Source organism: Spinacia oleracea, chromosome 4 (assembly GCF_020520425.1).
Source record: "Spinacia oleracea cultivar Varoflay chromosome 4, BTI_SOV_V1, whole genome shotgun sequence".
NCBI classification, from domain to species: Eukaryota; Viridiplantae; Streptophyta; class Magnoliopsida; order Caryophyllales; family Amaranthaceae; genus Spinacia; species Spinacia oleracea.
Window position 1 is genome coordinate 143956344 of NC_079490.1, and position 26959 is coordinate 143983302.

The following is a 26959-nucleotide window of genomic DNA, read 5'->3' on the forward strand; positions in this document are numbered from 1 at the left end:
TTTTCTAAGCGTTTGTCCTCGGTTGCTTGACTATCCTGTGATCCACCATACGGTTGCAAACAAGGGCACCTTATAAGCTGCACATAAGTTGCTCTTGTTGCAAACAAGGGCAACTTTTAAGTGTGTTTTTTTTTTTAAAAAAAAAAAATCTGCAATATAATTCCTAATATTTTGCAATATAATATCTGATTTTGCAATATAATTTCTGTTTCATCAAACATCAGCTTGACATTCTCAAAAATGATATAAATTTCAAATTTCCAATAATATTACCGAATTAATTCAAATGTAATTAATTAAATCGATAAATAACAAAGTAATGTATGAGTCACGAATAACTACAAGCCTTCTCTATTTATTACAGTGAGGGTAGTTCACAATCGTTGAAGTAAGTAGCCCACTTGTCTCGAACTTCATCCAACTCCTTTTTGGTAAAGGGCCTCTCCCTTGGAGTTTAAAAAACCTTCAAAAGAACACCGTACATGCAAACCAATAAATTAAATTAAGTTTCATATGCGAAAACAAAAATTATATTGGTCGAGAAAAAAATTATATTGGCCAAAAATGACATTTTTGAACCCAACTACCAACAAACGAACCTCTTTCCACATTCTAACCCTTTTTCATGATTTATAAGATTAGTCAGATTATTATAAGACTCATTTCAAGTTCGTTATGCATGCCTATTGGTCATTTGGATCGATATAGGTCATTTATGGCCAAAAATGGCATTTTCGATCCCAACTACCAACAAACCAACGTATATCCACATTCTAAACCTTTTTCATGATTTAGATGATTAGTTATATGATTATAAGACTCATTTCAAGTTCGTTATGCACGCCTATGGTTCATTTGGGTCGATATAGGTCATTTATGGTCAAAATGACATTTTCGTTCCCAATTACCAACAAACAAACCTATATCCATATTCTAAATGTTTTTCATGATTCTTCTGATTAATTATATTATTATAAGACTCATTTCAACTTCGTTATGCACGCCTAAGGGTCATTTGGGTCGATATAGGTCATTTATAGCAAAAAAATGGCATTTTCGATCCCAACTACCAACAAACGAACCTATTTCGGTAGTCTAAACGTTTTTCATTATTCATATGATTAGTTATATGATTATAAGACTCATTTCATGATATTTATGAACGTCTATGGGTCATTTGGGTCGATATAGGTCATTTTTGGCCAAAAATGGCATTTTCGATCCCAACTAGGCAACAACTAACAAATGAACCTAAGGACACTTTCTAAATCTTTTTCATGATTCATATGATTAGTTATATGTTTATAAGACTCATTTCAAGTTCTTTATGCACACATAAGGCTCATTTGGGACGATATAGGTCATATTTGGTCCAAAATGGCATTTTCGACGGTTCATGCCAATTATAGGCGAATAGTTTTTTTAACTCATTTCTAGCGTAATAATACATCATAAATAAGCTATTTTATGTACATCACAAATAGCAAAACAACATAACATTACTTGGTCAATTCTAAATCAATTAAGCTAAATCAATTCTAAATAATATTAGTTCAAGTAGTCTACAACATCACAACTGCAATCAAAAGAAAAATGCATCACAACATAAAAACAAGCAAGAATAACCAATGACTGAGTTGAGGTAGCATTATAGCAAGCATACTAATAAACAACCAGCCTATAAAATCAACCCCCCTGCCATCACAGTCAAGGTTGTCAGGATCGGGATCCCACTTTGGATCGGTCAGGAGAGTAGGATCGGATCGGTAGAATCGAATTGTAGGATCGTAAGATCCTGTGACTTCGATAACAAGAGTAATTAGAATTATATAACATGACTAAGTTACACTTATTTTAAGTATAATAAATGCTAAAATAAATAAATTTTCCAAATTAGAGTTATTTTAGAAAGCTTTCTAGTAGTAGTTACTAATCCGTACTTACTAGTTTCTACCGTTAGTTTTTTACAAACGATAAGCTATGACCCACTAGTATTTTTAATGTGTTTTTTTTTAATCTTCTACCTTTTGTGAGAAATGTTTACTTTTACTAGAGTAATTTGTAGTAGCATTAGCTGTATTGCACTATAACCTCACACTTGTTAAAAGTTACGTGAAATATGAATCCTTTTTTTGAGAAATAAAAGCGTGCAGGGTGCATAGCTGTAACGAGTATCAGATTAGCTTATTTTAACTTTTTCTTTTTTCAAAATTTAATAAAGTACTGTATTCAGTAGACAAAAAGCACTCCACTATGTTCTCTAAATATCATTACTCATTAATACTCCCTCCGTCCCGGAATACTCGACCCAGTTTGACCGGCACAGAGTTTAAGGGACTTGAATTAACTTATTTAATTTAATAGGTAGTAGTTGATAGTGGGGTATTATTTTAATGTAGTTAGTGGGAGGTGGGTTAAGAGGTGGGGTTGGGGGAGAGTAGGGGTTGAATTTTTAATTATTTTTTGTATGGAGTAGGTGGGTTAATAGGGGTGGAGTGAGAAATAATATAATATTGTTAGAATATTTCCATTTTTAGAAACAGGTCAAGTATTAAGGGACGGCCCAATAAGAAAAATAGGTCAAGTATTCCGGGACGGAGGGAGTACCTGCTAACACTCGTATGAAGAAACAGAAGACGAACCTCAAAGAAAGCTTTTGGGCAACTTAAAAGAATTACCGTTGAGGGTCGATCGTTGCCGGAGCTGATATTATCGGCGACAAAGACCATGATTAATCTCCAGAAATCTCTATCACCAATCATATTTTATATGACCAAAAACTTACTATTTTCTCTCACCCGAAATTCAGGGTTTTTTTAAATCAAAATTGGGCCTTATAGGGTTCAATTTGAAGCAATTTCATGTAATTAATTAAGGGTTTTTGGTCGAATTAGCATTATGAAACCAGGTAAGGTGTTAATTTGAATACATATTGTCTTAATCTAAGTTTTTTCTCAAACTTTTGGACTTTGAAGGTTCTTCCTTCTGTTATAACGGGGATCGTTAGGATCGGGTGTAGGATCGCGATCCTACCGATCCTACTCGATCCTACACGATTCTAAACGATTCCACTCCGATCCTGCTCCAATTGCGATCCTGACCACGACCCAGATCGTTTTGAAATCCGGATCTCCTACGATCCGGATCGCGATTCTAACAACATTGAGGATTCACAGTAACCATCAGCAGAACGAGTTAACTATAGCCAGGACAATAACTCACCAGAATCTGCCTATTCGATCTACAAATTATCCCAGCCAGAACCTGACAATAGCAAGCACAACCAGCCTGAAACAAGAGCCTAATCCTAAGATTCTACACTGTTTATGCCAAATTTCGTATGGACGACCTTTGGTTGGGACATAGACGACTAGATTAAATATAGCAAATAAATGACAGGAAATAAAGGGCAGAAAATAAAGAGAGACGAGACAAGAGATGGTGACGCGGAAAACCCGAAAGGGATAAAAACCGCGGGTGGCAATGAGTCCACCAATCCACTATGTTACTGGCATAAAAAGCCTTGTTGAATACAAGTACATTGTTTATTCGCGTGTATATATAAATGTGGCTAATAATAAGGCATAAGTGAAAGGGAGTATACGGGTGGACTGGGATACTCGAGGAAGGTACTTGTGAATTGAGTAAATATACGACAATGGCCGTCATTAGTGGAATGAGGTAATATGATGAGATCCGAAATAGGAAGTGCCCAATTATCGTAGAAGGTTGGTCTTTATATAGGACTTTGGTGCGGCATTTGTTGAGGGAGTTGTGCTAGTAGTGCTCCTTGAATTGCTCAACTGATTCCTTGATCTCCTCCAACTGTTTGCTTGATCTTCGCTAACCTCTTTGACCTTGCCCAACAAGTCTTCCACGACTCAGCCGTAACCGCTCCTCAAACATAGGAACAGACCGCGACATGTACGGTACGAAACGATCCATAACAATAGCCCCCATTTTCCTAACTGTAGCGAGCCGGAAGTTAGGAAAATAATCTTCAAAGTCTGTCACCACGTTCATTTGCTGTCGATGCTAATCTGTCACTATCTTTGACTTGTCCATCGTCTTCCGTACTTAACCTTGATCAATGACGTCGCCACTTGGTGTTACCCATGATTTCTGACAACAATTGACGTCGTCATGCGTATATCGGTGTCTTCAGCTTAATTAGATGTCAACCCGACATCTTGTGAAAGAATCGTTTCTCTCAACAAGCGTAAGACGACATAATGTAATTCTTACAAAACTTTGCGAAAACATGTTAAGACATAGCCGTTAGTTAGTTATCCGGCGTCATGGCCAACTTTTGTATCTTCGTCTGTCTTTTGATATTTACAGGCGTCATGACTAACTGTTGTATCTTAGTCTGTCGTCTGGTGTTTACAGGCGTCATGACCAACTGTTGTATCTTAGTCTGTCGTCTGATGTTTACAAATGTCATGGCCAACTGTCGTAACTTAGTACGTCGTTTGACGTTTACAGGCGTCATGGCCAATTTTTGTATCTTAGTCGGTCGTTTGATGTTTACAAGCGTTCCTCTATTGTCGCCGTTGTGTGACATTCATCGTATGCAGGCGATATAAGCCTCTTCGTTTGTTCGTAGTCATGCGAAGAATTTAGAGATGGAAGTTGCGTCGAGTGGGCACAAGGCCGAATCATTTTAATCAGATGTAATGCCATGTGAGGGTAGGTAGCAGGCGACTAAGTTGAAGTTACAGGTGAATGAAGTGGGTGGGTCGAAGTAACCTTATGACGAATGTCAAGAAGAGTCGAAGGTTTATGAGGTTTCCTATAACATGAGGACAAGGGGTAAGATGTTTTGATGGCGCAGTCTATGGCAGAAGAGTTTAGCCTATGGGATTTTCAGAAGAGTAGTTTAAGTAGGTTTCGAGCATTCTGGGCTGGCTTCGTTTGTCGTCAGTGTTGAGGAGGAAAGACGTGAGTTTGCTATTTTATATTTGGCGATTGGTTAGCCGTTTGGACGAGTGTCGGGGGTGCATACACGTTGTTAGCTTAAAATGTTGTTTATGCTATCTCTATTGTTCGTTGTGTAATAAATGTCACTTGTAAGGTACTCAAAGAACGAAGTTATGTGCACATAAATAGTACCTGCGTCGTCTGTAGTGGTCGCGCTTAGAGGCGACACGTCGTCGTTGGGATCCAATAAGTTTAAGGGTTATGACCATGGAGACGTCGTCGCTTGTAGTTGATAGCGTCGTTCGTTGATGTCGTCTTCTGATGATGTCGTTCGTTGCTGTTGTCGTTGGTGATATCGTCAACAAGTGATCTATAGAGAATAGAAAAGGTAGAGGTGGACGTTCGCTTGATGCGATGTTAGCGTTGATTTTCAAATGAATAAGATGAAACATTAATATAATATAATTCCGTTTGGAAAGATATATTCAATGCGACAAATAACAAAAACTGAAATTGAACTTTAATCGCAGTGTAGCAAAAAATGTAATAAATTAATTAACGCACGAAGTAAGTGTTAGATATTACTTAATATGGGCTCATGTAACGGAATTACGTCGTGTAGCAAAATGTCCCTCGATGACGACTCTACAATCAACATCATTGTGTCCTGATATCGTGACATTTCTCGTCGTCGATCTTGTTTTCGTTCCTGAGATCATTGTTATCGCTTATGCCGCCGCCGTCACATCTGGTGTTGCCCCGTCATGTTGAATGAGATTGACGCATCGCTGGTCTTGACGTTGTCCAGTCCAACGTTGGTCGACTTATTGGTTGATCCTCGAAATGTGGCACAAGAAAGAACATATGGTTAATGTGAATTCCTTATACTGTCTTAAGTGGACTTTTTCTTGACGTCTTTAGTAAAACCATTTGACAAACGTACATAACAATATGTCGTAAATTAAAATACATGTGAACTCTTTATAAATTACCTTTCTTGTTAATCGATGACGTCCTATAGCTTATGGTCTTTAAGGAACCCTGTAAGTTTGCTTTATTCGCCACTTCGATATGTTATAGTGGTTGAGCCCCCAACGTTAATAACCTCATACCTGATGTCAAAGTTATCTTGCCCCCTTGTGGCGACTTTGGGAAGATGTTGTGACTGAAGTCAGCCACATATGTGATGATGTTTGTTTGTAGTTGACGTCTTATATGCGTGTCAGCATGATGCAACCTCTAAACGTCCTGTTGACTCAAATTACCTCAAAATGATTTGATAAAACGATTAGTCATTAGAACAATTGAGACATTCATGGTGCGATGTAAAGATTTATTAGTTAACTTGATGAACGTTGAATACGAGACATATTAATACAAGAGAACAACAATGAATGAATTGAAATGAGAAAGTGTGTGAAAAATAGTTTAGAAGTTACTCATGTGTCATCATGGTCATTGATGATGATTATTCGACATTCCGATTTCCTTAGCTTTCTCGGTAGTCTGGTGGCGTCGTGTCATCGGTCATTGCCATCTCGTGGCGTCGGGGCATACCGTCATGATCAAGGTAATCTGTTGTCATTAATATACATACTAACGCGTATAGTCGCGGCATGTCGTTAGTAAATGAAAAATAGTTATCACGGATGATATATGAGAAAATTTCAATAGGATATGAGGTGTTAGTTTATAAAATTTTGACGTCACTAATAAATGAATTGAGTCACTCATACCATTCGATTGTGTTGATGACCCTCACGATCTGCGATGTACGTGGCAGCGACAATACGTGTATATTATAAATAAAAGATAACTCACTTCGAAAGTATGTTCGTACCTTTAGCCCCCATTGATATTCATGTATCAATCAACGATCTGTTGGCGAACTTACGAAGAAATATATTGTTAAAATAAAGATGTTCGATAACCACTTCTACGTACCATGTTTAACGCCGAGAAACTTCTTGTCGTCATAGGGGTAACCAGAATGGTCGCGTCCTGCTGTCGTGGCGTCATGTTGTATCGTCGTGACCTCATGTCGTGTCGTGACCTCGTGTAACACTTCTAACGTTGGTCGCCTACTTTACTCACGACCTTGCCAAGCGACACGTCAGTATCTGTAGACAAGACAGTACCTTGTCACCTGCATTCTAACGTCGGTCGCCTGATGTACTCATGACCTAGCCAAGCGACACGTCAATACTTGTAAACAAGACAATACTTGGCGACACGACATGATCAAACGACAAGTGGTAACGACGTTAGTACAAAAAGTAGGATAACAACTTATAGCACATATTTCAAAGTGCTTTTGGAAATTTAAAACAAGCAAAGTATACTATATAAAAAGCAAATCAAGTATACTATATGAAAATTAAATGAGATAGAGTATACTATATGCTCCCCTGTGGCGACTTCAGGACAACTACAAATTCTCCTATTTGATACTTGGACTGAAGTTAGCCACAAAATCTAGTATTGCCGACAATTTGTTGTTGAATCTCCATTTGTCGCCTTCGTTTTTAGAGACGCCGTCGACTGATGTGGAGGTGACGTCGGACGAAACTATGTTGACGTCATGTCATTGGTGGATGACGTCACGTGTTCGCATCTGTTTTAGTGACAACGAGGACTAGAAACAATATTAGTTTAAATTAAAATCACTGGGGTTGAGTTTTATACCATACTTCTCGCGACGTCAAGTGTCAGATCGTCTCGAGATCTTATCAAGGTACGAGACAACTCATATTGTATCTTGTTTGTGGTGACATCTGCATGATGGTCCGTGACGTCTAGACCGAAACCTGTCACGTATTCGAAAACGAGGCCAAACGATTAGAGTTGAATATTATAAATATTAGTACCTATTTTCGATGTCATCAAGCGTTGGTGTCGTTGTTGTCACGATATGCATCATCTAGGTTGAATTCGACCACTCAGACGCGTCACTTCTAGCGATGACACCTGCTGATGTCGACACCTGATCTGGCGACGACATGTACCCTGACGTCATTCCATATTCCATCGACCAATCGAGCCTGGCGACGACACCTGACCCGTCGACGACGCCTGACCGTCGACGACACCTGACCCGTCGACGACACCTGACCGTCGACGACACCTGACCCGTCGACGACACCTGACCGGTCGACGAAACCTGACCCGTCGACGACACCTGACCGTCGACGACACCTGACCGTCGACGACGCCTGACCCGTCGACGACACCTGACCCGTCGACGACACCTGTCATGCTGACGACATGTGCCCTGACGACGACACCTGTCATGTTGACGACATGTGCCCTGACGTAGCTCCATCTCATGGTGGCGACAAAGTATGGCAACAATCCATAGCCTGGCGACAACTTTATTGGTGAACCCAAGTGGGTCGGATATTGTGTTTGAGAGGATATTTGTGGATATGTGTTTGAAGATAAATCTAGCCATCTCCCCACAGACGGCGCCAAACTGTTTATGCCAAATTTCGTATGGACGACCTTTGGTTGGGACATAGACGACTAGATTAAATATAGCAAATAAATGACAGGAAATAAAGGGCAGAAAATAAAGAGAGACGAGACAAGAGATGGTGACGCGGAAAACCCGAAAGGGATAAAAACCGCGGGTGGCAATGAGTCCACCAATCCACTATGTTACTGGCATAAAAAGCCTTGTTGAATACAAGTACATTGTTTATTCGCGTGTATATATAAATGTGGCTAATAATAAGGCATAATTGAAAGGGAGTATACGGGTGGACTGGGATACTCGAGGAAGGTACTTGTGAATTGAGTAAATATACGACAATGGCCGTCATTAGTGGAATGAGGTAATATGATGAGATCCGAAATAGGAAGTGCCCAATTATCGTAGAAGGTTGGTCTTTATATAGGACTTTGGTGCGGCATTTGTTGAGGGAGTTGTGCTAGTAGTGCTCCTTGAATTGCTCAACTGATTCCTTGATCTCCTCCAACTGTTTGCTTGATCTTCGCTAACCTCTTTGACCTTGCCCAACAAGTCTTCCATGACTCAGCCGTAACCGCTCCTCAAACATAGGAACAGACCGCGACATGTACGGTACGAAACGATCCATAACATACACAGACCAAGAATCTGTTGTTGATCTAAACCAAATCACACTGTTAGGGGGTCGAAAAAGCGCGAGGCTGATGCGTGACCTCGTCCCTCGTGGGTGTGACGATTCTTTTTTATTCAATCAAGTGTAATTGAATTTCCGGTGAGTTTACACCCAATTGACTAGTAATATAGGAGTCGCCATTCAGTTTTTAACAACGATGAGAAAAACTGACAAAACCCGGTTATCGTGACATAAAGGGAGTGCAATTATGTTTGACCACGACGGCCGTAGGTTCCCTTGTGATCCCTGGTGTGGGGATCTCTCAACATACACCCGCAAGGTAGAGATTGAGGGTTCAGGGGACTGTAACTACCGAGAGGAGTACTTCGCTCGTCGATAACTCCAGAGGCAGGATATCCTTACTAGCTCAGCATAAATAATTGAAGGGACATGCGTTAACTATTAAACTAATCTGAGTTGATTTTAGCAATATGCAACATATAATACTAAATCGATCGCGATTATCTGATTTAGATAGCATTACGGGACCTAGCATGATAATCCAATTTCCCAAAAATATTATATTTGTTAGGCGTGATAGAACAATCAGATTTAGTTAGTTTAACAGTTCATAAAAAGGGCGAGGAAAGCAGTTAAATCATCGAAAAGGGACACATTACGACGCACCCTTGAGAGGTGCGTCACGGTTCTCAGAAAACTAACCACTTTGACTTTGCTATTTCTCCTTTTTATTTAACGAATCTCAAATTATGGGACAGGATACGTTCTGTTCGATTTATGGATCGATTGCGACAGAACGCGTGAACAATTTCGCAGCGTGAGGCTTAGGCTAAGGGTTGGAGTCAATACTCAGAATATAATTGTGTGTGTGTCCTTTTCACGTCGAATTTGGGACTGTATTTATAGGGAAGGGTTTGTGGAAAGATAGAATTGCAGAGTTCTAATCCACAAAGAATTAGGAAAAAACACGTACCCAGGTATTTTCAGCGCCCAGGCCTGGGCGCCGAAGATTTCGGCGCCCAGAGCCAGGCGTTGAAAATAGAGTTTGGGCTGTTTTCTTAGTCAGATTCGGATTCCTGAAATCCGTAGTGTTTGAGACTTTAATCGAGTCTTTTAGTGCGTATCAATTTCATGACGGAATGCGTCTGGGCCCGTTACGAACTCTAGGCTCGTTAGGATTTTAATTAATACGTAACTCTTATTTCCGAATCATATTAGGAATAGGATTCTCGCAGTTTTCTATCTCATTTAGGATTTATGTTGGAGTGCAACACCTAATTCTGACAGGTTTCTATCTTTTATGACTCGCCACTTTTAGAAGCTACCCTTTACGGCAATTTACTATTTTTAGCAGGTTTCCATAAATAGCAGGTTTCTATAAATAGCAGGTTTCGGGTGAAATGAAAAGGGGAATTGAGATTCGTTTATTTTATAGGAGATGCGTTGTCAAGTGGAGATTTATTTTTTCATCATCGAACCTTCCCTTTCGGGAATGGGGACAAAAGTAGGTGTCTACAGTTAGCCCCCACTTTGACTGAGTCTTGACGATGGTCAAAGTATTAGACGGAGTGCGTCGCACAAGCCATAGTGACCTGTTTTGGCGAGGGTCTCACGAGCCCCCGAGTGATAACATTTGACTTAAGGGTCATCACTTGAAATGTCGACATATCCCTCACGTGTCATTGGGATTTGTCAACTGATAGTATAGAAACTTCTTCACTTTGTCATTGGAAGGATCTAAAGGTGCGTAGAAACTCCCTCACTTTTGTCATTGGGAGTAGCTACAGATGTTTTCGAAATCAAAGCTATAAAGTGTAATTGGGTCTGGCCAAGCCCAATCACGAGGTAAAAATGTTTTTAAAGATTCTCATTTTCAGGGCTAGTTAAACGAGAAAACCCCCTTGTTTTTATGGGACGTAAAACGAAGGAAAATCCAGCACATCGCTCTTTTTGGAAAAAACGGAAAACCAATCCTTTTAATTTTTTGGAAAAGGGAAAACCAGAAAAGTTATCGCTGCAGCGACTTAAGGACCTACGCAACTTGCGACGTAGACCCCGCTGGCTAAAGATGGCGAGCCTGTCCGCTAAGGGTGGATGCCCCGTCCGAAAAAGTGGACGAATCTTGTTTTTGAATATTTGAAAATAAGGACCTACGCGACTTGTGACGTAGACCCCGCCGGCTAAAGATGGCGAACCTGTCCGCTAAAGGTGGACACCCCGTCCGATAGAAGTGGACGAATCTATTTTGAAATTTGTTTTGTGTTTTTTGAAAATAAGGACCTACGTGGTTTGCGCCGTAGACCCCGCCGGCTGAAGATGGAGCCTGTTTCATTTTGTTTTTTGAAGATTCTATTTTTTCGAAAACTGAGGACCTGCGCGGCTAGTGACGCAGACCCCGCCCGCTGAAGGTGGGCGAGCCCTGTCCGCTAAGGGTGGACATCCCTGAATTCGTTTTTTCGATTTGGGAACTCGCGCGGTTTGTGACCCGATCTTGCCAACTGAAGATGGGCAAGTTCCTATTTCTTTGGTTCTTTTGTGATTTCTTTTGAGAATTTTTTTTATTCATTCTTGCAAGAGCGAATTCTTTCGAGGGATGCTCGAATTTAGTTGTAACCTGAACGTGGGCCGACAACGTGTTCAGATGGACCTTTGTCTTGCGACCGCCTGCTTTCGTGATTTTGAGCTAGTTTTTACGGCTCGATTTTTGCCACTACTTGGTCTTTGATCAGAGGACCATGCACAAGTGTCAATGACGACCTTTCTCTGAGGTCGAACCTGCTTTTTTTTAGATATCCAAACATGAGATGGTGTATGGCGTAGTCCGGGAATGTGATTTTGATCGTACCCTCCTTGTTGGAGTATATTTTTTCGCGAGCCCCCAAGCATTGGGGCTCGTCGGTCGATTTTCGCCTCTTGTAATCATGTTTGGGGTCATGCTCGTATGTGCGAGCGACCTTTTATAGTAGTGTGCTACTTTAGCGAAGCCATGGAGTGCGACTTTAGTTTTCAGGCGACATCCGGTTTTAGCTTGGCCCGGATTAATCCTTTGACAGACAAACATTTTTTATTTGGAAAACCAACGACTTAACGACACACATTTTTGGTGTTTCGAAGAATGACCATGATATTTAACTTGTTTTTGAAAAGTGTACATAAGCATTTTCTGAGACAAGTCTAAGTTTCGACCAAGTTTTAATGTTTATTTTTTGCTTATTTGGGAGCCAAAGGTGCTTTGGGCTTGATCCTACTTGCAATAGGGCCTCGTGTTTAGCAACACGGTTTTAAGTCCTTTCCTGTTCCGCGTTTTGTGAAATCTGGGCCTTGGGCTGCATTTTCAGCGCCCAAGGCCAGGCGTTACACATTTCGGCGCCCAGTCGTGGGCGCTGAAAGTCTTTTCCTGGTGATATTTGACTTTCGGATTTCCTAACACGTTTCCGAATGGGATCAGGATGTCATTGGGTGCGTTCAGCTATATATAGGGGCTAGATACGTCCCTATTTTCCACCACTCTCAATTTCTTTCTCTCTTTTTTGCTGTGTTTTAATTACTCATTGCTTTTGCCATGTCGATCCCTACTTTCTCACTCCAACGGACTGTTAGGCGTTGGCTACGGGCCCTTACTCCCACAGAAAAGGCTTTGTTAAAAGAATACAACTTAGAGGCACTTTTAGGCTTACAACAAATTAATATTGATTATAACTTTCTGCATGCTGCCCTAAGATTTTGTGTAATCCCCCATAATTTTATACATTTTATTAATATATTTTAACGTATTGTTAATTATATTTAAATATAATTTACGAATTTTAGAAATAAATATGTAATTAACGAATATTTATTTTTATACTTTTAAATATTTCAACGGTTTATGAAATTAAAATAATTTTAGAATTTGATGTTGAAAAGAATTTGAATTACGAAAACACGATTGAAATTAGAAAACAATCTTAAGCGGTGTTGAATTCAAATACCAAACTTAATTCTAATCCTAGCCCAAATTAGCAAAGCCCAAAATAAGTAAACCCACATCCCTTACCCATATTCCAAATTCATGTAAAACTCTCAATCCTCTCCTCTCCTTCACGTGAAAAGAAAAGCAGAAAACCCTCAAACCCTCTTCAAGAATTCACGTGAACTCTCACACCTTAGTGCTCTCCTTGTCGCCGCCGTCCAGCCACCCACGCCGGACCACCGTCGTCCCTCGCCAGCCGCCGGTAATCCCCCTTCTCCTTCTCTCTCTCTTCGTGCTCCTTCTTTTCTTTTTCTGGATTTTTCATCCTCCCTCACCATTGCTTCCCTCTTGTTTAAGTTTCGCGCAGCCAAGTCGTGAGCCTCCCTCGCCGCCAGCCGTCGTCGTCGCGAAAGGTCGCCGTCGTTGCACGGTAGTTCGCCCATCCTCCCTTCTCTTTTTGTCTTTCGTTCTCTTTCTTTTTCTATTTCGTTCGTGGCACTCATTCGTGCCCTGTTTATGCCGACAGCAACCGCCGCCCACCAGTCGCAACCACCAACCCAGCAGCTGCCGCGCCGCCGTGCCCCGGACCGCCGGCCGCCCACTCTCTTCTCTTTAGTTGGTTGTTTTTCTTAAACCCTAAGTTATTTAAATGTTTAATTAAGTTTATTAATTTAATTTATGTCTCTTGAATTAAATTTATGATTAAGTTATGAAATTTCAGATTATATGTTGTTGAAATTAATTTAATTATTTTCAGATTTATTAACTACGTTTAATTTAGGGTCTTAATGAAGTTTTATTAATTTAATTCATGCTCCTTGAATGTAAATTATAAGTTATCATGATTAAATTATATTTTCATATTATATATTATGTTTAAATAATAAATTTAATTTTCAGATTATGTAATTGAATTGAAATAAGGAATTTAATTATTAAAGCATGGATTTTTAAGGTTTTAATATTCTAAAATCATAATAGAATGATTATATATTATTAAAGCTACTATTTTTATGATTTTAAGAACGTTGATTATGTTTTGTGGACGTTTGAAATAATTTTATATTGCTGGAAATTTTAAAAGGGATGTTTTATTGGAGTTTAGAACGATTTGGGATCATTAGTTTAATAGTTATTATGCTGGAGGTTATTTAGTTAAGTTTCGATATTGGGGATGGTTCAAAATATGTTTAGGATGTATTTGGAATACTTTAGTATTGCTGTAAATTGTTGGAAATTGATTGGGGAATTTTATTGGTTGTTTTTAGGCGGATAATTCTTTGTGGGCGACTTTTGAATTCGTTAAAGTGGCCTATCAGTTTGTTTACACAAGGTACGTACATACCTGTGTGCTTGGATGTGTGTTGTATTGAGAATATGATGAATGTATTTATGAACTTGTTTATGTTGGAATTTCATGTTCAATGTCGTTGAATTAATGCGTTGAGCATAGAACTTTATTTATAAGAATTGAATCATGTTAGCATGGAATATTGATGCAAGCATGTTGGTTTTGGGGAACTTTATATTATTTAATATTGGTTTAGGTCTTTATTGATCGTTGTTCCTCTTTAGATTTTCACTACTTTATAAGGGCCGAGGACCTTGTTTGGTAGTTGAACCTTATACCTAATAAAGGTTTTTAAATATGGATAAAGGAAGGATTAAAATAGTTGGAATTGGCTCTTGGTTGAATGTTGTGATCACTGGTTTAATTCAAAGATAAAAGAAGTTGTGTTTACTTGTTGAATATAATATTTATGTTTGATGAGTCATAACCAAGTATTAAAAGTTAAGTCATGTAAAGTGAAAATGAGTAGCAATAGCTTTAGACTGTGCACGTCTAAAGTGACGGACAATCAGGAGTTGGGGTCATGGGTAGCCTATGGCTTTTTCTGGGGCCGGATTGATCACCGGTTCTATTTTTATTTAAAAAGTCCCTCGATATCGCAGGTCATTGGGGTTTACGGAGTCACGCCCGTACCTCGTCTTCCTTAGTGAAGAAGAAGAAGTTTCTAGTAGACAACTCAGTCCATTGACTATTTCAATTAAAATAATGTTAATGATACAAAGGTCTAGTTCAGTCAAGTATAGTCTTCAAGTCAATATATCTTGATTATCCTTGCTTATGTTTTATTTAGTACCATGTTAGGATTGTTCGTTTAATAGAATCATGTTAGGATTATTATTGATTTAGTATGTAGTACTCAGCTTTGCTGATTACGTGCTTTTGCTTGTGCATGTTGATCATGGCTATGCCTTATTGATCCTGTGATGACCCAATCTTTGGTGAGCAGTCTCTAAGGATCAATAAGCATTGTCCATTTGCAGGTTTGAAGATATTGCATCATTGGGATCGGGAATAGAGAGCTTGTATTTAGTTTTGATTTGCTAAGTTAACTTGGGTTTGTTTAATTGGACTTTAAACTTGTTAGTTGATCTTATTTTCTTTGATTGGTTTTGGGATTAACTATGTAATCGATTATTTATAAACCTAAAGTTAGTTTTATGTTTTCCGCTGCAAAATTCTGAATAAGCCGTTACGTTTTCACACGGGCGATAATGCCTTGATAATTCTCTACGTTTTATATCAAAATGTTGTTTTAGAAAAGAGAGAATTGTCAGGGTGTTACATTTTGGGACTCCGATCATCATGTTTTTGCCTTTCGGGGCAACGAAATATGTCCTTTGCCAGATGAATTTACTGCGATCCTTGGTTATCCTACTAATGCTACTCCTGTTACCCCTGGCACTATTGTAGAGGGTAAAACAACCATAGGGGCTTTCCTAGGACTAGATGATAACATGTTTGCTGAAATTGTTGTAGGTGACGAGGTTAACTTGGCAAAACTTGTAAAACATCACTTTAGGCCTAGTAAGAATATGACCGAACAGAAATTGAATATTCGAGCCCTTGTATTTTGCTTGTTGAATCACTATTTGTTGTCCAATAACAATGGCGTGTTCGGTGACATAAGGTTGATCCCCTTGATTAGCCAGATGGAAAGTTGCTATTCTATTATGCCGTTGGTTGTTGCCGAGACTTTGCTGAGTGCGGATGAGCTGAAGAAGGATGCCAAATCTGAACATTTTAAGGGAAGCCCCCTATTACTGCAGGTAATCGATTTTTCCTTGCGCACGTATACACTCTTTTTTTGCGTACACAACGAGTTTCAGCGCCCAGGTCTGGGCGCTGGAATTTTCGGCGCCTGGTCATGGGCGTTGAAACTGCGCACCAGAAACCGTTTTCTTTTATTATTTTTTTTATCGTGCCCGTTTTTTGCAGATTTGGCTCGCGGAACGGCTTAGACTTTTGGAAGCTCCTGCCGATCCTAAACATTATCGCCCTATAGCCTTGGGTAACCGAAAATACTTGCACCAAGGCCAGGACGAGGCCGAATGGACCTCCTTTTTTACTTACGGCATTTGTTCTATTAAGTGGGTAATACCATGGTGGGGTTTGACTACTATGACAGGGGGTTCTGATGTATCGGTTTATGTTTCCTTGTTGGGGTTATCTCGTCCCATTTATATTTTCCCTTACCGAGTCATGCGTCAATATGGTTTAAGGCAGACTATCCCCTTTTCTGATACGGTACCACCTAAGGTAGCGGCCTTTTCACAAACACGGGTTCTAGCATGGGCTAAGTATTATGATGGTCTCCCGCGTTGGGCCGTAGCTACAAATGGCTTTGTGGGTCTTTCTGAAAACTACAAGTTGTGGATGAGCTCCGATGATAAAGATGTGAGGGCCGAGGCTCGTAATGGGGAGCCGGATGAGGTTTGATACCTCGTATTCGTGTTAAGTATGAGGGTCCTGATTCTGCCAAACCTCGTACCTATAGTATTAAGACTGTGAAAGCTCATCCTGATCGAAAGCGAAAGGAAGTTCCTCCCCGTTCCAAATTCAGGCCTAAAAAGATGCCTAACATGAAGGGGCCTGCTGTTGTTAAAAGAAATGCAAGCTCTCGCGGAGATCGTCGCCGGAACAATGTATGGGTTAGGAAGGCTCAGCCGCCTGTAGAAACAGTGGCTAGTCTAGTTGATGATAATAATCTTTCTCCCACCATTGTCTGTGCCCTTGAGGCTGAGCGGGCTATAACTGAGAATGTTTCTGAAGCCTTGGCATCTTTGGAAGTTAGCGTTCCGGAGCCGGTTCTTATGGAGATTGATATTGGGGCAGCGCAGAAGACTGTGGGGGTGGATCCTGCGAACATTGCCCTCTACAAGACTTTATTTGATGATCCGGAAGAACTAGAGTAGTGTAGTTCTTGCTAGGGTGCAGGTGCCCTCTATTTATTTCAGTTGTGTTTGTTTTTATTCTTAGCACTTTGTTTCCCTTCTTATTATTTTTTCAATAAAGGCGTATTTTCATTTTCATTTATTTTTGTTTCTCCTCTTTTTTTATGTTTTTATATGTCTAACACTTTTGCACAAAGAATATGTGTTTTTTTTATTGGACCGAATCCTTGGTAAGGATTGCCTACGTATCTTGTCAGAATCAGGTCGCGCGTAGTTCTAGAATAAGTTCTAGTATGCCGGATTTCGGTAGATATGCCCTGAGGTGGAAGCATATTACTTAATCGGTCAAATTAGTGAAGTATTATCATTATTTTCATCTGCCCTTTTTTTTTTGCCATAAGTCGCGTAAAATATGAAATTCGAAATTCGACTAATTTGTATGGCTATATTCTTGGTAAGCCTATTTGGATACGTACTGTACCCCCCAAGTGTTCGTTATTTTTCCGTTGTGTGCGGATAAAATGACGAGCACTTCTGGAAAGAAAATTTTTGGCAGGCAGAGAGTTTCAACGCCCAGGCTGGGGCGTCAAAGATTTCGGCGCCCAACCCTGGGCGCTGAAAATGACTTGGGCGGTCAATTTTTGACGCTTTGCTTCACATGTTCTTGCATTTATTTCCTTTTTTGTGCCTTGATTTTTTGCTCGTATTTAAAGTCAATTTTGAGGCTATTTTGGAGGCTTTTTTGACTGTTAGCGTGAAATGCATTTTTGTCCGGATTAATTTTTTCTATTCGTGACTAGAAACAGTTTTGAAAATGGAGTTAGGGTGCGGAAGTTATGAAGATCTTTGTGTAGGCTTTAGAGGTGGGTTGAGGTTCGTGTCGTTTTTGAAGGATTGGTGGGGGTTATATTTTATTAATTCCCCTTTTAAGCAACATTTGCTTTTGTTTTGGATTTTGGTTTCCTTTGATTTCTTTGGGTTGTGTGGGTTGATTTTTATGGTTGCACTGGTTGACTTTTATGTTTTGGGGATGTGAATGGGATGGTGCGGTTTGTGGGTTTCGGAAATTGGCTCCCATGGCACTATTTCAAAACCGAGTGGGCTTTGTTTGTTGGGCCTAGAGTGGGCCGCCTCTTTATTTTTGTTTTTTGCAAGTACATTTGGTGCTTTATTTAGTGTTAGAATAAAAGATTTTTTTTAGGAGAAATATTACGCCTTTATTGATTCGGAAAGTAAAGAAAACACACTGAAATAAAACTGACCTATATTCTAAGGGGCCTTAGGACCATCTAAAGTCTCTATTATATTTTCTCTACCAATCTAAAGAACTACTAGGCGCTTTTTACTAATGGTGCTCTATGTGGCTCAAGCCTGGGGTTTAGTCTCATAAAACTTCGGTCCTTCACCGGTACTCATCTTGAATTCCATTCCTTTTGCATTGACCCACTGATATGTCTTCACCCATCCGTTCTCGATCTCTTCTAGTGTTGATGCAGGAGAGATTAACCGGGTTGGATCGAAACCTTCATCTTGTAAAGCTAGGGTAGTCATCGCAGTCTCGTTCTCCATAGGCCTCGATTCGTTAAACAATGTCCATAGAGCCAGGTTGTCCAATATTTCAGCTGTTTTAGTCTTGGTGAGGTGGGGTGCCTCATCCAAGGTGTGGCAGTCATGGAAAATTTCAAATCCGGGTTTTAGCAAGCCATCCTGAACGAAGGGTTCAGGGAAATCACAGCATGGGTGTTCTTCTCCTTCCCGAACGAACATCCCGTTAAGGGTCCTTTGATACGGGGGAAGGAGGGTGGTTTGTTTGGCTTTGTTAAGGCGTAGCCCAGACAGACGGTCAGCTATATCTTCCTCCGTTGGTTCATAGCCTAAGCCAAAGGGAGTAGATTTGTTGGGGAAAGGATGGAATGTGCATTCCTTCTTCCTTATGCCCAATGGGGTTTCTGGGAAATAACCTTGAGCTAGCAGCATTCTAGGGATGACCCGGGATGCATGCGGGTCTAGGAATGCTGGATCATAGTCTTTAATGAACTAGATTGCTTCTTCCATTTGAAACCCATAAAGGTCGTTTGCAGTTTTGGCCGTTCCAACCATAGTACAATTGATGTCGAGAGGAGGGGCGCGGATTTCTAGTATTACCCCGTTATGGTTAAGTTTAACCATTTGGTGCAGGGTAGAAGCCACACCTCCTAAGTCATGGAGCCAAGGTCGCCCCAAGAGGAGGTTGAAAGTGGGCTTAATGTCGATTATTTGAAACTCCGTGGTGCGTGCCACAGGCCCTGTTTGTATGGTGAGGTTGATTTTTCCCAATACAGGCCTTCGGGAGTTGTCATAAGCTCGTACCCCTTGCGTGGAGGTTTGGAAGTCATCGTTTCCTAGCCCCAAGCAATGGGCGGTTCGCAATGGGCAGACATTAACCGCCGAATCATTATCTACGAGCGCTAGGTGGATGTTTTGTCCTTTGCATCCAACCACTAGATAAAGGGCTTTATTGTGAGCACCCCCCTCTTTGGGTAAGTCTTTATCAGTGAAAACTATGGCCTTTTCTCAGGCATCTCTCGTGACATGGCTGACCAATGAGTCAGGTGTGATATCTGTAGGTACTGAGATGAGGTCAAGTGAGCGAATAAGCTTTTCGCGATGTTCCTTAGAAGTACACATGAGATCCCAGATGGTAATCTCAGCCTTGGTTCTTTTTAGTTGTTTCAAGAGAGGATTTTCAATGACTTCTGCGACGGTGGCGTGCCGTCCATTCTCAGGAGTTTGCCTAATTGGGATGTCGTCTGTAGGAGGTGGGTGAATATCCGGTTGGTATATTCTTCCGGATCGGGTGAGGTTATCGACCTCGGGCTCCTGAGGGGTGGTGTCAATGAGAGCATACCCGGGCCAAGTTTCAGTGAAGAGGTCCTGGCCCGACACTTGAGATAGGTAAATATCTTCAGCATCATCATCCCACACACCGCACACTTCTCTCTCGATTCGATCCATAGGGACCACAGCGAGTGGTGCGCCTTGAGGCGTGATGTACACTGTGGGGTCGAAGTTCTCTGGTTGGTCGAGAGAGATGTGACAAGAGCCGAGTGGGCTCTTGTTGTTGTTGGGTTTGCCAACGTTAGGGAGAGGTATCACTTCATCCTCTATCATGTCCTGGATCGTATGTTTTAGATTCCAGCAGTTTTCAGTGTCATGCCCATTTCCTTGATGGAATTTGCAGTAAGTACCTTCGACCTAATATTTGCCCTTGACAGGAGGGTCACGGGTGGGGCCTATAAGTCTCAACTTTCCTTAATTGGTTAATCTTTCAAAGGCTTGTACCAAAGTCGACCCGAGTGGGGCAAACTTTCGGTCTCGGACCCATCTTCCAGGGCTTCTTCGGGCGGGAGTCTTCTACAGCATGGACTTCTTGGGCTTGGGATGTGTTACCCCGATTATAGGTGTTGTTTTTATATGTGGGTTTGCTTTGTATGGTTTTGGCGAGGTCGTCCTCGATCTTTATTCCCACATCATAAACTCTTTTGAAAGTGTCAAGTCCCAGGTACCTAAGGTGTTGTCTGTAAGCCGGGTCCAGGTTGTCAATGAATTTTTGGACCAATTCTGTTTCGGGAGGCCTATTGATTAGCTGGGCCGCCTGGTCCCTCCATCTAGCAAAGTAGGTCGTGAAACCCTCATTTTTCTTTTGGAAGAGAACTTCCAGCTCGCGCATGGTGACTTGGAAATCCATGTTCGACGAGTATTGCTTGATGAAGACATTGACAAAGTCTTCCCAAGTGGGGAAGAGCTTAGGGTCCTGGTGATAGTACCATTTGAGTGGCACAGGTTCCAAGGACAAAGGAAAGGCAGGTAAATACATGGACTTGTCCACGCCTTTCAAGTTCATGGCAATCACAAAGCTCAGTAGATGATCATGGGGGTTGTCCGTGGCCTTGAACTTTGGTAAGTCAGATGAACTGAACTTTTCTGGTAGTTTGCCAGGAAAAGGTTCAGGATCGAGGGAGAAGTATATGCTCCCCATGGTTTGCTGTAGGACCATTTTTTCAATCCTCTTCTCGTTATCGAGGTCATTTTTGGCTTGCGCAGCCGCTAAAGCTTCATTTTCCATTTTCAGTTGGCCCATGAGTCGGGTCATTTGAGCCATCTGCTCTTGCAAATCTTCGATGGACATGTTTGAATGTGCGAATCGAGGTTGGGGAAGCGGAGATCCTTGAAATGAGGGATGACGGACGGAGCTTGGAGTTACTAAACCTGATGTTGGCGATGTATCTTCGAGACGCACTAACCGTTGATTCCCTGATCGGCACCAAGTGGTAGGACCAGTCCTAGGCATAAGATAAGCTAAAGTTTAGGTCCCCAAAGTTTCAAGCATTACTTAGTCTAGACTTCGACTCTCTCTATTGGTTTTTCACTCTTTCTTTTGTTGGTACACTTTTTAGTTTTTTTTCTTTTGGTCATTCTTTAGATTTTCGAAACACTTGCCCGTGTGACATTCATAATTGTTAGCATGTTCGGTTTTTAGTGCCGAGCATTGTCGTCGTAGGAGGCCTAACAACGACGCAAAGAGTTATTAACTTTTTTACGAGTCGCTTTTGAAATCGAGTGCTTTTCTTACGCCCTCGTAGCAATTCTTTTTACGAACATTTTTTTGTGCTACGTATTTTCCTTTTGCGCGGGCACCGAGGCTGTTGCGCCTGACCAGAAGGCCAAGCAGCAACTTCAGCGCCCAGCGAGGGGCGTGAGAAATTCTGGCGCCCAGCCAGGGGCGTTGAAAATGCGTCCCTGGCTGATTCTCGTTTTCTGTTTACGTCTACTTTCGTTTATGCGACTTCGATTTGCGTGCTTGCCTAATAACGTCCTTTACGCGTTGTGCAGCGTTTGTGGGATTCGTTACAGGCCATCCCGAGCGTCGCTTATTTTTGTGGCGATCGTTCGGGCTTGCGGAACACGTATTTCGGTATAACTCTTTGGCAAATTAGTCTATGAATGTTTTGGGCAATTTTTAAGGTCGTTGGTTTTCTAGGATAGTTTGTCACACACAATCACATATTTCGTTACACATAACTAACATTCATCATGAGGCGATAATAAGATTTCATGTAGTTTATGATAGGCTTCTATGGGTAGTTATTTGCGCCTGGCTTGGTACCGCTTCTATCGTAGATCCAACACATGCCCCGGTCGAGGTAGTGTCTTCAACAGACGAATTTCGCTCAAGAGGCTAGCCCGCAAGTGCAAGCCAAGGGGGCATGCAGGCGAGAGGGACCTAATGAGCGAGCGTTTGGGTTCGGGATAGGTGTACTACCTGCACAAGTACCGAGTGGGCAACATGCGCGGCGTATGCACCCCCTATTGGCGAAAAAAGGTATCCTTAGTCCCAACTCCCGAGGGAGCCGAGATTCGTTATGCTGTTCTGCCCGTTCACATTAATATGCTGATTTTCAGGTCGTCCCAACTTGATGGGGAAATAAACGCGGGGTAGGATCGTTTCACCCTTCGGCTATTTTGATTACCTACAAGCACGAGTATTTCCTTCACTATCCCCAGTGGAGTCGCCACTGTGAGGGGGTCGAAAAAGCGCGAGGCTAATGCGTGACCTCGTCCCTCGTGGGTGTGATGATTCTTTTTTATTCAATCAAGTGTAATTGGATTTCCTGTGAGTTTACACCCAATTGACTAGTAATATAGGAGTCGCCATTCAGTTTTTAACAACGATGAGAAAAACTGACAAAACCCGGTTATCGTGACATAAAGGGAGTGCAATTATGTTTGACCACGACGGTCGTAGGTTCCCTTGTGATCCCTGGTGTGGGGATCTCTCAACATACACCCGCAAGGTAGAGATTGAGGGTTCGGGGGACTGTAACTACCGAGAGGAGTACTTCGCTCGTCGATAACTCCAGAGGCAGGATATCCTTACTAGCTCAGCATAAATAATTGAAGGGACATGCGTTAACTATTAAACTAATCTGAGTTGATTTTAGCAATATGCAACATATAATACTAAATCGATCGCGATTATCTGATTTAGATAGCATTACGGGACCTAGCATGATAATCCAATTTCCCAAAAATATTATATTTGTTAGGCGTGATAGAACAATCAGATTTAGTTAGTTTAACAGTTCATAAAAAGGGCGAGGAAAGCAGTTAAATCATCGAAAAGGGACACATTACGACGCACCCTTGAGAGGTGCGTCACGGTTCTCAGAAAACTAACCACTTTGACTTTTCTATTTCTCCTTTTTATTTAACGAATCTCAAATTATGGGACAGGATACGTTCTGTTCGATTTATGGATTGATTGCGACAGAACGCGTGAACAATTTCGCAGCGTGAGGCTTAGGCTAAGGGTTGGAGTCAATTCTTAGAATATAATTGTGTGTGTGTCCTTTTCACGTCGAATTTGGGACTGTATTTATAGGGAAGAGTTTGTGGAAAGATAGAATTGCAGAGTTCTAATCCACAAAGAATTAGGAAAAAACACGTACCCAGGTATTTTCAGCGCCCAGGCCTGGGCGCCGAAGATTTCGGCCCAGAGCCAGGCGTTGAAAATAGGGTCTGGGCTGTTTTCTTAGTCAGATTCGGATTCCTGAAATCCGTAGTGTTTGAGACTTTAATCGAGTCTTTTAGTGCGTATCAATTTCATGACGGAATGCGTCTGGGCCCGTTACGAACTCTAGGCTCGTTAGGATTTTAATTAATACGTAACTCTTATTTCCGAATCATATTAGGAATAGGATTCTCGCAGTTTTCTATCTCATTTAGGATTTATGTTGGAGTGCAACACCTAATTCTGACAGGTTTCTATCTTTTATTACTCGCCACTTTTAGAAGCTACCCTTTACGGCAGTTTACTATTTTTAGCAGGTTTCCATAAATAGCAGGTTTCTATAAATAGCAGGTTTCAGGTGAAATGAAAAGGGGAATTGAGATTCGTTTATTTTATAGGAGATGCGTTGTCAAGTGGAGATTTATGTTTTCATCATCGAACCTTCCCTTTCGGGAATGGGGACAAAAGTAGGTGTCTAGACACACCAACTTTTAGCATCCTACAACAACTCAAATAGAAGTTTTACATGTTATTCAATGAAAATAAAACCAGCCACTATGCTCCACATACTACTTTTCACTAATCACAGATTAATAAAAACTTCAAACATTCAGCAAATCCAATTTCAATTAACACTAAAAACTATGTAATTCTTAAAGAAGAAAGAAGAGAAGATACCGATGGCAACACATCCAGCAGAGGAACAACAGTAGAATTTCCTTCAAGAGTAGTAGAATCAGCAAAAAAAATCAATCTCGACCCACCCCAAAATCTAATTGTAGAGTTTGCCGATGAAATCCTGGTAATCAAGCATCCTCAAATCCCTAATTCGGAATGACAGATAAAAAATGAAACCCTAGATTAGTAGATCGTTCCCTCTTTAAAATAAAATAAAATAAGAGAACCCAATTTGAGGATAGAGAAAATGGTGTAAAATGGACGAAAACTAAACGAAAGCTAACCAATTTATCCCAAAAAAACAACTACATTTGAAGGGAAAACAGTAATTCATCAGGTTGTTTCCAAAATTAAGAAGTACTTTGATCTAAAACGTAATTCATTAAAAAACCTAACCTTGATAGTTGAGAGGGAGATTGTTACCTTTTCATCTCAAAACAGTAGAAAGGAGGAGAAGCAACCACGATTAAAGAGAAGAATGAAACAACGGTGTACGTGACTTAGAGGTGCAGCAACATCGGATTCTCGCCGGTTGTCTTCTTTGGCAGCGGCATATGGCGAGCTTGGGAGATAAAGAGTAGGTTTTTGAGATTCAGCGCTGGCATGGGGAGGGTGGTAAATGAATTAATGATTATTTTTTTCTGAAATAATAGATTTGCTGCATTTTTTTAATTTAATTGTGGCAAACAAATTGTAAATTGCAGCGTAAGTGAAATAATGCGGCAGATCAGGTGCGACAATTCATCACTAATCTACTAGTGGGGGGGGGGGGGGAAATCTGGTTTCAGTAGTAAAGATTTACTTTTTATTTTTATTTTTTTTACTTTTTGTCATCAAAAGATGCTCTTGTTAGATAAGGTCAGCTTTTAATTTTTTTTTTTGGTAACCATTATAAGTTGCTCTTGTTGTATAAGGGCAACTTTTGATGAGCAACTTATAAGGTTTTTCCTCTAGTGAGAGTATATTCTGCACCGAAAAAAAAAAATTAAATATATCTTATATAATAAAAATAACTGAAGAAGTACGAAAAAATGAATTTTTAGTGATATTAAAACTTACGAAAGGGATTGTAGAGAAATGGAACTTTAAGTTACTCTTGACACTTTGATCTGGATCATCATTCAGTATTCTTGCAAAAGTGTCAATAACATTATTCATCACCCACACATTGGGAGCTGTTTTAAAGGAAAAGAACAAAAATATGAGTAAAAGGAACATCAACATCATTTAAAAGAACATTTTAAATTCCAATGATTAAATATATACCTAGGGTTTGAAACTCTTCTCTGGTAACTATATTCCAATCATCAGTGTACAACACCTGACTGTTATAAGAATGAAAATAAAATTTCCATAAGAACATGTACAAAAAGAACATCTACATTAAAATACTTGTAATAGTATAAAATTCTTACGTTGGTCTTCCCTTTCCAAAGGCATAATCCAGTACGCATCGCATGTCCTTTTCCTTTTGATTCAACTGTTCTTCCCCAACCAGTAGGTGTGAATACTGAGTTAAGAAGGGTGACAGTAACTTGAGGGGAACATTTTTCTTTCTCTTAACAAGTTTAGGTACTTGTACGGTATCTGGATCCTCTTCCTCACTTATGAAAACAAAGACATTATAAAGTAAAAAGAACATATTAGAGGGAAAAACTAATTCAGACTAACAATAAAAAAAACAACAAAGTGAAAAGAAAAGAACATTTTATAAATGATTATGAAAAATAACTTGTAATAATAAACGAAAAATAACTTATAAAATAAAATGCAGTAGTCATACTCTATGTTCATAGATGTAGGTGCATTTTCTGGTTGCGAGTAAACCGTGCTTGGAGTGCTAAAAGAGTGGAAAGAAAAGAATATATTACTATAAATAAAAAGAACAAAAGAGAGAAAGAAAAGAACATTAAATTAAAGATTATGAAAATTATATTTTAATAAAATACAGTAGTCTTACTTCAGGAACATTGATGGAGTTTCCATTTCAGTTTGCGACTCAGCGGCAGTCGGAGTCTTAAACTCGGATTCTTCAGTTCTAACAGTTGGAGACATGGGGTTTCCATCTTCAGCTCCTTTGATTAAACCTTCCATAGTCCGAAACTCGGATTCTACAGTTCTAACGGTTGGAGACATTGGTTTTCCATCTTCAGCTCCTTGGATTAAACCTTCCATATCTGATCTCACATTTTCAGGTTCTCTGTGTATTACAAAAAAAAGAAAAGAACATGTGAGGAGGAACAAAGAACACAATGAGAAGAATTAAAGAACAAAAGTGCAATGAAAAAGAACATATAAGTTAATATTAAAAGTAGGAAGATATTAAAGTAAATATAGAAAGAACATAAAGAAATATATGAAAGGAACATTCCGAATATAAGAAACAAAAGATCCATTAAATAATTGTATAAAGACAGAGAATTAATAAAAAGAACAAATCAAACAAATAAAAAACAAATAATTGTTTATAAAAGAACACTGTGAATAATGAAAGAAACAGTCACATATTTATTA

At 40.2% G+C, this 26959-nt stretch overlaps 1 long non-coding RNA gene across 1 annotated transcript; it reads right to left on the bottom strand.

Annotated features, from left to right (window-relative positions):
- Nucleotides 1-142: 142 nt before the first annotated feature.
- On the bottom strand, nt 143-25162 carry LOC130459931 (uncharacterized). Its single transcript, XR_008919672.1, has 3 exons — nt 24869-25162; nt 24446-24591; nt 143-463 (listed from the first exon to the last, which is right to left on the bottom strand). It is a non-coding gene; the product is annotated as an uncharacterized lncRNA (long non-coding RNA).
- Between the last annotated feature and the right edge of the window lie 1797 nt (nt 25163-26959).